At 34.9% G+C, this 11,494-nt stretch overlaps 1 non-coding gene across 1 annotated transcript; it reads left to right on the top strand.

The window, feature by feature from the left end:
- Window positions 1-11,113: 11,113 nt before the first annotated feature.
- On the top strand, window positions 11,114-11,277 carry LOC126012497 (U1 spliceosomal RNA). The gene has a single exon (XR_007496958.1). It is a non-coding gene; the product is annotated as a U1 spliceosomal RNA (small nuclear RNA).
- The last annotated feature ends 217 nt before the right edge of the window (window positions 11,278-11,494 follow it).

The following is an 11,494-nucleotide window of genomic DNA, read 5'->3' as shown; positions in this document are numbered from 1 at the left end:
ATGCTTTAGCTGACACTACAAAAGTAAATCTTATTTTTTAGCTGCAAGAAAAAGAGGTATGATGAAAAGCAGCCTTTTAAATGTAACATTGCCATAGAGAAGTCATCGGGAATCAAAGCTGGACTGGGAAATCTTGGCTACAGAGCACCCACCTCTTTCATAGTAGAATTGCCACATAGCATGAGGGTCTTAACCTTACTGCCTGGACCAATAAAAATTCCAAAGAGAGAGGGTTAGAAACAGGGCTTAATTAAAGGAGTGGTAAATCAGTGAGATTAGGAACCTTTCAGATATAAATAGAGAGAAGGAAACAGCCAAAGAAAGGACCCAAGAAACAGGAGCAGGGAGTCCGGCAGACAGTTTCTCTGGCAATTGGCTAGCTACTATCCAGTAGGAGCAATTTTGCATGGGGCAGTCCCCCAGCATTTCTACCCTGGTATTATATACCCTTAAGTTTAACTGTCCTCTGAGGGCAATTGCAAAGGACCATGCATAACTGACATCTTCACTCTGCAAAGGACAGTAGCACACTTATTACTGCTCAGGGGTCATAAAATTCTCTGTATCCTTATACTCCCTATGAGTATATCATCGAACAGCAAGCAAAGCTGCTCTTCTGATAGATTTGATTGAGTCGGAGCCAGTTGTAGATTGTGGGTGCAGAACTAACCATATCAGTGGTGGTGAGTGACCCTCAACTAGTTGTCAGGGTCTTAAACCAAATGCAGTTAATTTATATGACTCCTCAGGTTCTAAAGTGATGGATGATGAAGCTGAGTAGTATTGTGTTTAAGAAAGAATTAGATGGTCTGGCCCAGGTTCTTGCACTACGGGTGGCGTCTCCCTAGACCTCAGAGATATCATTATTACCAGCTAGATCTTTCAGGGCCTATTTTAATGTTCCAAAACTGAAGCTATGATGGTTAATGAGCTAAAAAGCCTCGGAGAAAACAGTGCTCCTCTCCTTCGTGCTTTCTGTGTATTTTGACAAATTCTGTTCCAATTTTTGTGGGGCTATTGAATCCTCCTCTGGGAAAAAGGGATTGTACTCAAAACATGATGCAAAAACATGATGCAAATACACTCTTTTTAACTCTGGCGGTGCTCAGGGGTTACTCCTGGCTGTCTGCTTGGCTGTCTGCTCAGAAATAGCTCCTGGCAGGCACGGGGTACCATATGGGACACCGGAATTCGAACCAACCACGTTTGGTCCTGGATCGGTTGTTTGCAAGGCAAACACCAGCTGTGCTATCTCTCCGGGCCCGCAAATACACTCTTAACTTATCTTTTACTATTGGGCACTCAGATGATCTGCATATACACACTAGTCAGTCAATATTATGATCAGATTTTCCTGAAACATTCCATCTATCATAACTGAAACTCATGAAGACAATGCAGCTGGTACTTAGCCTCTTAGATAGATAACCACAACTCTCAGGAGAGCACTTTGCTTTCACAGTCAGTATCCAGTTCTGCATCATTCTGGGTCTTGGCGCCACTTGTGTTCAATGCCTATACTCCTTCCTTTGACCAGTGGTATGAGATCACATGAGCAAGGAACCTTGGATACACCATATGAGTGGAATCCGGTATTGAAAGCCGTTCTTCTTTAAGACGTCTGGGGTCAAGGGCATACTCAAGCAAGCATAAATCTTCAATGATTTATCTTCAACAAGATAAAAGTTTGAGTATTTTCAGGTACAAATATCTTCACTCATTCTCATAACTGAAGGTCAGGTAGACCTTGACTTGCATACTGCTGATGTTTTTCTAGCCAAAGCATCTTTCTTTTTATATCTTCAGCTTCTACACAAGATACGTAAATAAATTATATATTTTTAACAATTTGAAAAAGAAAAACAAGGAAAGCAATATTAAAGCTAGGATTAAAAAATAGTTAATAGACATCTAGAGAAGACATATGGATAAACATAAAACAAAGTACTCAACATCGCTTATTATTTGAGAATTTTTAATTGAAACCACAAAAAAGTAATTTTGCACAAGTGAGAGTGACCTAATAACCAGATACTTTGGAAGCAATAAGTGTTGCTTTGAATGTGACAATGAATGCACTCTGATATCCTGTTGAGAAATGGTATAGAAATTCTTTTTTAAAAAAGAGTTAGAAATATTATATTTTTAACCATATCACTTCTAGAGGTTTATCAGAAGAATATAAAAACATTTACACTAGAACCAACATTATTCATAAAAATCAGAATAGGAATCAGTCTAAATGTATATCAACAGATGACTGAATGATGGGTTCATGGTGCAGATACTCTAGTAATAGAATACTACATGACTCAGGAAACAGAACTTCATGCATGTTAGAGTACAATGCATGAAGTTTGATTATGCTGATAAAAAGGTGAAAGACAAATTACATTGTTATTAGAATACAACCAAAACAAACAGACAATAGCAAAACTTCTTAGAAATTGAGAACTATAGTAATTGTAAATAGAAAAGTTTAAGCTTATGGGGACTGGCAATTTTTGTGAAATGACATATGAAATGTGTTATGTGAACTGTTTTATATACATATGGAGATGTGAGAATATACACCAGAAATTCTGTATTCTTTTTATATGTTCTAATTTTCTATTTTTCGTTTGTGTGTGTGTGTGTGTGTGTGTGTGTACATCTAAGGGCTAGTACTCAGACATTAGCTCTTGATTTGTGCTAGGGGGTATGTCCCAACCATAACAGCATTTTGGGGGTGGGGGAGTGAATTGCCAGGGATAGAATTTTAGCCTCTCACATGTGAGTCTTATTGGAGTGCTTTTGTATTCTCATTGGTATAAAATTGAATAAATACAAATATAACTCAATGTTTATGCTATTTAATACAACTCAGCTAATAAGTTACAGTGGAAGGACAATCACCCATAAACAGAATTGCTGATATCTTAACTTTGAACTTCAACCAAAGAACATTAAGAAAAATAAAACAGAACCCTGTACAATTACTTTGTCCCTCAAGTCCCCAGATTGTAGTACATAATATTTCTTAGCAGCACACAGAGCAATCTAAAGCCATAAAGCTTATGTAATTCCTTAAACATTGAAGGCAAAGTACTATTTTACCTTTCAATGCACATGCATATTAGTTTAAGTGAACTTCAAAAGTTTAAGTGGGTTGTTTTTCTTAAGGATTAGAGTCAAAGGAGCACAGTAAAAATGGTGTTAGAGTGGCAATTATTGTTTGCATAGGCCCACCAAAATATGAGGGACATGGAAAGGAAAAGCCTTGGCCTAAATATAAGGAGACCCTACCCCTGAAGTTTCCTGAAGTTGGCATAAGACCAACTCTAGGCTTCAGGCAAACTAGTTTGTCCAATCCAGGTCATTGTCTGTAGTGCCAATATACTTTTATTCTTCACACAGTCTCTGTTGTTGGTGTCATGTTTCTGTATTAAAGATCTGCATATCCTATATTGCAGTCAGAATGGTGCAGAGCGTCCTCTCGTTTCACCTCACAATTAAAGAGCAATGCAGAGAACCCTGTCCTGTAAGAAAGTCATTGTTGTTGTCAAGTCTTCTTACTGTTAAGGGAAGTCTCTTTTGCGTAGGTCAATGTCAGAGCCGTGGTAGGGTCTTCCCTGGTAAAGGATTGCTTCCAGGTGTTGTTATAAAAAACCTTGGATGTTTTGTAGATAGCTTCCCTAGTTCAGGGGTGAATGGAGGATGCCCATTCTTCTGAGGCCTGTGCCAGGTCATTATATCAATGTTCAGGGTGTAAGGCCCCATTGCACTATGAGATTTGTGTGTTCCAATCTCTATTAGATAAGAACTTATTTATATGTTTAGTATTTTCCCATTTTAATGTGCCTATGCAAACAAGGAACAATGCCACGTGGCGTTATCAGTGCATATTGGGGCCATAAGAACAAGTCCAACAAAAGCCATGACATGGTTCAATCATAAGCATTCAACTGAGGGACTTTTCCACCAAAATTCCTTATTGAACAGCTCACAAAGAGAAGACAAAATAAAAAGTGGGTAGAATCATCACAGTAGAAGAGTATTTAGAAAGAGTTATATCTGTTAAAGAAAATATACATAAAATATTCAAAAGACTTATGTGTCCATTTTATGTCTTTTGAAACAGTTGGGGTTGTTAAATCCAATGCACGACTTTGGTCTGTGATTAGAACTGTGTAGTACTGAAATTAAAAAGGGTAAATGTGGGGTACAGATGGTTGGGGATGAGAGAGTTAAGGAGTAATAATGAGCTTTGTAGGGGTGGCAAAAGGGCAGAATCTGTTGGGGCAGGAGGTCATTCTTGTTGCTTAACAAATTGAAGAACTGAGGGTTAATTAAGGGGAAGATAACGAATCAATCCCAGTTGGGAGATGAGGAAGTAGAAGGGGCTCGGGTTTGGAGGAGGGGAAATATATCAGAGGGGTTATATACATTGTATAGATGAATTGTTTATGGATTAGGCTTGGCAGTCAGAGAGGATCACTGTATAGTAAGTCACGTCTACTTATAAACTGATTTTACAGACCTATATGCATATTATCCTCCAAATCTAGGGAATTCCATTTTTTTTCCTAGAAACAGTCAAGAATTAACAATATTTTGGCTGTTGTTAAAATATATAAATGTAATGCTCCCGCACGCTTTTGAAAATGAATACTAAAAAGAAAAAATCTCTGGAATGGGGTCCAGTATGAATAGGGGAGAAATTTCTTGCCCCTGCCCTCCCCCCAAGGCCCAATTTACCAGACGTGGTCCTGAAGACCACTCTGGAGTGGGGAGATCTCAGTCCCCTGGACTAAATGGTCAGCCCAGGGGGCCTATGGCTAGCTGTCCTGCCCAGAGCCCCCAACATACCAGCTGAAGAGAAACAGAAGAGCTGGCCTGTGAAATCTTCTGGGTGCAGCCTTGCCTCTGTAGTTTGTGGATGCCTGGGAAGGAATTTCTCTCTGCCATCCTCCCCCCAGGGCCCTTTTCTTCCTAGTTGTTATGTGCTTCTTCCCTCCCAGTACACTTCAATATTGCTGCTAACTATCAATATTTTGCATTTTATTTTTTTCTACTACACATGAGGAATTGTACAAACAGATTCAATGTAATAGTACTATGTAGAGCAAGGGCAAATGTCGAGGTGCCCTAATCTATCAATATTATTCTACTTCACTGCAAAAGGAATAAGGTAGAGACACCCCCAAATATATGTAACTTATTTCCACCCTTTTTGAAAAATTTAAACTCCATGCTTCTCTTGAAATACACATATTTAAACACAGAATGTGTGTCCCAATAACATCCTAAACTTTCACTTAGAGAGTAGTTCCAACTTTCTCCCTGGGTGGTTAAAATCCATTTTGGGGAACACTAATACTATCTTCAACCTCCCCTGTTGAAAGAAATACACAAAGTCACCATACTTAATGAATTGGAGGAATAATATAGAGTTTAGGGTGCTTACCTTACACCCAGTCAACTCAAGTTCAATTCTGACATTCCGTATGGTCCTCTGAGCATTGCCTGGAGTAATTACTGAATGCAGTGCTAGGTGTAACCCATGAGCACTGCCAGGTATGATCTCAAAACCAATCTAACCAATGAAACAAACAAAAGCCAAAGTCATTATGCCCAAAGTCCATTCATAAAAGTTCCCTCCCCTTTATCTCTTGTGATTTCTTATTTCTTATTCCTCTGACATTTTACTATTCTATTTTCATATAACAGGCTAAAAATAAAATAAAAAAAAAATAAAAGCAATCAAAAACCAATATATTCGTTGAGTCTTGTAAGTTTTACCATATTAAGCTTATAAAATTCAATGACTTGTCTCATAGTACTACTTACAGAAACTCTTGAGGAGGGAAATTTTTGAATAAAGATATAAATCACAGAAGTGAACTCTGAATCTTAAACAGGTAGAGCCTTTCCACCTAGCATGATTTATTTTCCCATATTACATTTAAAATAAAATCATATTACCATTGAGAGTGTTTATTTCCCCCCAGGAACTATTCCAGTACAGAAAAATATGGTTATCAAAGTTGATAAATGCAAATTATACTTTTATTTCTGATATCCAACTGTAACTCGAAAGAGTACTAGAAATAATTCTACATGATATCAAATATAGGAAGGCATTTTATTAGTGAAATCTATAAGCTACAGGTCATTCTGAAAAGGCTTTGAGATGTCCTCCTTTATGCCATCAACTCTATGGCTCTATTATCTCTTAAAGGAGCATATCAGATAAAGGAATTTTGTATTTCTGTGGCAACTCAGAGTTTCATTGGTGTTCCCTTTCTTCTGCCCTATAAATCATAAGTCATAAATAAAAGCAAAATTTTTTCACTGGGTAAACAATAATGGAAACTTTAGGCAATATCTAACATTGGTAAATATATATCCAATGAACTTTTTCTTTTAGAATCTTATACCGTTACTATTTGATTTATATTTACTTCTAGATATCCATGAGAAGTATATCTTCTACACAATTCAATTTTTATTATGCAAAAGAGTGTTTTCTTTAGTAAATTCTCCTTATATTATATCTATATTTCAAAGTATCCCACAGCAAAAAGAGTAAGAGCAATAGTTTCATTTACTCCCCCTAATTCCAAAATTGTTCATCTAAAAGTCTCAAATTAATCTAATATTTGTATGTCTACATTTTTAAATGTATGTATAGATGAAATTTTTATTTAGGAACTAGTTTTTCAGTGATTTTTGTTTGTTTGTTTTTTGGGCCACACCAGCAGTGCTCAGAGACAACTCCTGGTTCTGTACTGAAATATTACTCCTTTATTTTAGGCAAAAGCCTTACCCACTGTTTCATCGCTCCAGCCCGAGTGATTTTAAAATACATTCTTTAATATTTTGTGCTCTATAATCACCTTCTGATTTGATTTCCTATTATGCTTCATATCAACTTGTTTAGTATGCATTCTCATAAATCCTATTTCCATGATTATTTATGCTGTCTCACTCTGCTGGGTTATTTTTCTAATTATGTTCAACCAAATTTGTTAACTTGGTTGGATTTTCATCTTTTCTTAAATTAATGTGCATTCCTCCAAAAGGGAAAAGTGGAATAAAATTTTCATTTATTAACATTATCATTATTAATGGTTAATTATGAAGGCATTTTATATTATCTTACATCTTTATAAAACTATTACTATTATTTATATTTCAAATTTATATACTTTTATTAGTTAAGGTGTGTGCCTTGACTATAAGATGATTATGGGTTTAATTGTTTAATAAAAATTTATATACATAACATATATTTAATATATGTTGCAAGCCTAACCTTCAGCATCCGAGATGTGTTTAAAAGTAAAATGAATATAACATAAAATAAAATCAATTTACCAGAAAGAATAATCATTAATTATGCATCTTAAATCACAGTACCGAATTATATTAGTGACTACTTACAAAACTTAAAGAAAAATAGCAGTAAAATAATACTACTTTTAATATTGTAGACATTTTAATGAAGTATAGTAATTTTAATAATGTATAGAATAACTACCATAAACAAAAATTGATCAAATATCAAACAAATAGAATTTATTTTACTTTTTACTCTTCTATTCTGGATTTAAGTGAATTTTATTATAGTCATTCTTATTTGTTTATCTACTATAAACAAATATTTCTAGTATTTCTAGTATTTCTAGTATTTCTGAAATAGTATAACAGACACACCCAGAAATAGTACTTGATGTATATGGGTTCCCATATTAAATAGTTAAGCTTGCTAATAAAATCAACCACAAGGTAAACCATGGCCAAATGAGGATGCATGCACATCTTCTAAAATAACATTAAGTCAATATAAACATTTAAAAGCATAAAGATATAAACTATGATTAATAGCACTGCTGAACTTGATAAAATCATTCTACTATCATTAATATGTTAAAGCCTCCAGAAAAGAAATAAAGTTTTTGACTCATATTGACTATTAATTTTTATAACTTTAAACAACTTCAAATCAAGGTCCAGAGTGGTGGCACAAGTGGTACGCTATTTGCCTTGCATGCGGCTAACCTAGGATGAACAGCAGTTTGATCCCCTGGCATCCCATATGGTCCCCCAGAGCCAGGAGCGATTTCTGAGACATAGCCAGGAGTAACCCCTGAGCATCACCAGGTGTGGCTCAAAAAAACAAAAATAAACAAATACATAAATAAATGACTTTATTTTAAAAACTTAAGCTATGATAAGAAATTAATAACTCTTGCCAACTATGAAATACAATGAATACATATTGTGCAATAAGGAACTTATAAAATCATATGTATGTAATTATCCACACACGAAGTTTGCTCATGATAAACATAAGTAGTAACGGTGTGAAACAATAGTACAGTGGGTTAAGTGCTTTCTTTATATGTAATTGACAGGAATTTGATGTCCAGAATTTCATATAGTACTTCAATCACTGCCAGTCATCATGAATGCAGAGTCAAGAGTAACCCCTGAATATTACTGAGTGTGGTCCCAACCCAAATACTAGATAAATAAAATAAAGAGTAAAGTTTGTAGGTGTGTGTGTGTGTGTGTGTGTGTGTGTGTGAGAGAGAGAGAGAGAGAGAGAGAGAGAGAGAGAGAGAGAGAGAGAGAGAGAGAGAGAGAGAGAGAGAGAGAGAGAGAGAGAGAGCAAGTTCAGGAAATTGCCCATTTCAGTATTCAGGGATTTATGTTGAAAGTTCTGGAAACCCATGCTGTTCCAAGGATAAAACTTAGCCCTCCAGATTCTGCAACCCACTGAGTGAGCTCTCTTGCCCAGGAGTAAATTTTCATATAATTACAGGTTTATTTTCCATTTTTTATTTTTTGGGTTTTGAGCCACACCTGGTGATACTCAGGGGTTACTCCTGGCTATGCACTCAGAAATAGTTTTTCACTTGGGGGAATCATATGGTATACGGGGGGACCGAACCGTCTTTTGTCCTAGGCTAGGGGAGCAAGGCAAATAAAAGCCTTACAGCTTGGGTCACTGCTCTGGCCCCTACAGTTTTCTTTTTTAAGTGATCATGAAATTGTAGCTGGTATATATAAAATACCTTCATCCTCTACTCTTTTTTTATACCCTTGCCTTTATCAAGTATCTCAGTAAATTTATTTACTGGTTTATTGGGCATGGTTCAAACATATATTGCTAATGGAGCTGTTTGTCCTTTCTAGATCAGATCGCAGTATTCTATTGTCCTTAATTAGAGTAAGATGTGTTAAAGAAACATCTAATATAGCATATAAATACATATTCTTATGCATTTCGATTTTTTAGTGTCATGTTCTTTTTGGAATTCAGCATCAATTGCCTTAGCTAGCAATAGAATTATTATATTGTGAGATAACTGTCACTATCATGATTTGTCAGTGATTTATGCTGTTGATTTTCACCATATTCCATTAAACTTAGCTGTTTTGGATCTTTGTAAAATAAAGATGAATCTTTAAAAAAAAGGGCGGGGATTATTGTAAAATAAACTAGGTGGTGATTCTGAATTATGCCTACAAACCAAATGTAGTTTTATTGTTTCACCAAATTAACATACCTCTGAGATAGGTGTTGATATGGCACATGCTGTATGGATTGCAAATTTATAATGTTCACCAGAAGCTGTTAGCTTTTATCTTGAAGATCAGTGATGTGTGTTACGTGTCATAACTCAGAAGTATAAGTATATATAAGTATATATATTTTCATGCTCTACCATAGTCCTGTTCTCAGAAATCTTGATTGTCTCTTTTAACTTGATATCACATTGTTTTATTGAATTGATAAAATTTTGCTAAGAAAGTGGATGAGACATCATTGATAAGACACTTGTGAATTAGAGAATAGAAATAAATTCAACTGAAAATTTAGAAATGTTCTAGCAGAAGTTTCTAGCAGTACAGTGAAATAGAATGTGCTGATTTAACTATCTAAGATAAACAGATTTTTCTTTTATCTACTTTATTTTCAGGTTAACATCATGTGTGTTCCTTAATATCTGGAAAGCTATAATCTTAATCAGTTCACCAGTATAATTTCTAAAAACAAACACACAAAGAAAAAAATGTTTCTGGAGATAGCTGGCCTTCCAATGAACTAGTCCAAACATAAAACCAATAATAAGATTATGCCATTTCTTTCACTTATGTGCAACACTATATTGAAAACTAAACAAGAGCCATTAAGTTATACAAAGAACAGAATCAGCAACAATGTAAACAAAAGATCTAAGCTGAAACTGCTAAAATTAATATGCTGGCAACCTGGTAGACAGTGGGTGGGGGAGGTTGACTGGGAGGAGGGGGATGATGGAATATGGTAGCACTGGTGATGGAAATGGACACTGGTGGTGGGATTAGTGTTGAAATTTCATATGCCTAAAACTCAACTATCAATAACTTTATAAGTCACAGTTCTTTATTTTTTTAATGGAACTTACCAGTAGTCCAGAAGGCAGGCCACTTACAGGGTTCAATCACCTGAATACTAAATGGTCCCCTGAGTCTAATTAGTTATCAAGCATGAACGTAGATCTAAGAGTAAGCCCTGAGCACTACCAGATATGGTCCAAAAGTTAAAAAAGGAAAAAACAAAAATATTACATAAAGGCATCTGAGTTAGAAAAGGGTAAATTTTCTTTGCTTTCAAATAATATTTTCCCAGTTTATCTTTTATATAAGACTTAATAAAGACTATTTGCAACATATAACATATCAGAATACCTAAATTAATTTGCTAAAGTTACAGAGTACAAAATTAGTGTCTAACAAATTTGTTTCTATAGAATAGTAATTAAGCATTTGGAAACAAAATGAAACAACCAATTTTATATGATCTCAATTAAAAATATAATATAGAGGATAAATAGCTAAAGAAAAAATTTTAGTGTAAAAATTATAAAACATTGATTATAACTTAAACATATGTAAATATAGCTATTGTATTCTCATAAAAATGTGGAAAAACATCTTTGAGGATTTTGGTGTGGGAGTGAGTTCATTACTATTACACTCAAAACAGAGACAAAAAAAGAACAACATACAATTGCAGCTACATTATCAAAGAAATTTCTGCACCAAAACATAAAATAATAATGAATAGAATAAAAAGACAATACTTACCTGGCAGGGGAGATAATATAATCAGGAAGGTGGTTTCCCCAGGGCAAGGCTCACCCATTGCACTCTGGGTGTGCTGACCCCTGCAACTTCCCCAAATGTGGAAAACTCGACTGCATAATTTGTGGTAGTGGGGGACTGCGTTCGCACTCTCCCCTAAAAAAGGAAAGAAAAAAAAGAATAAAAAGACAGTCTATGTGTGGAAGAAAATATAAACCATACTTGATATAAATATGTACTATACTATTTATAAAATAAGATTAGGAAATTTTTATATTAATGTCTTTTTATGAAGTTAATAGTTTCTATTTAAACTTATTTAGAAAGATGTGAAGTGTTAAAAGAGAAGAATTGTGCATGTTCCAAAGAACAGACT

This window comes from Suncus etruscus, chromosome 6 (assembly GCF_024139225.1).
Source record: "Suncus etruscus isolate mSunEtr1 chromosome 6, mSunEtr1.pri.cur, whole genome shotgun sequence".
NCBI lineage: Eukaryota > Metazoa > Chordata > Mammalia > Eulipotyphla > Soricidae > Suncus > Suncus etruscus.
This window is presented reverse-complemented; position numbering and strand designations above follow the sequence as displayed.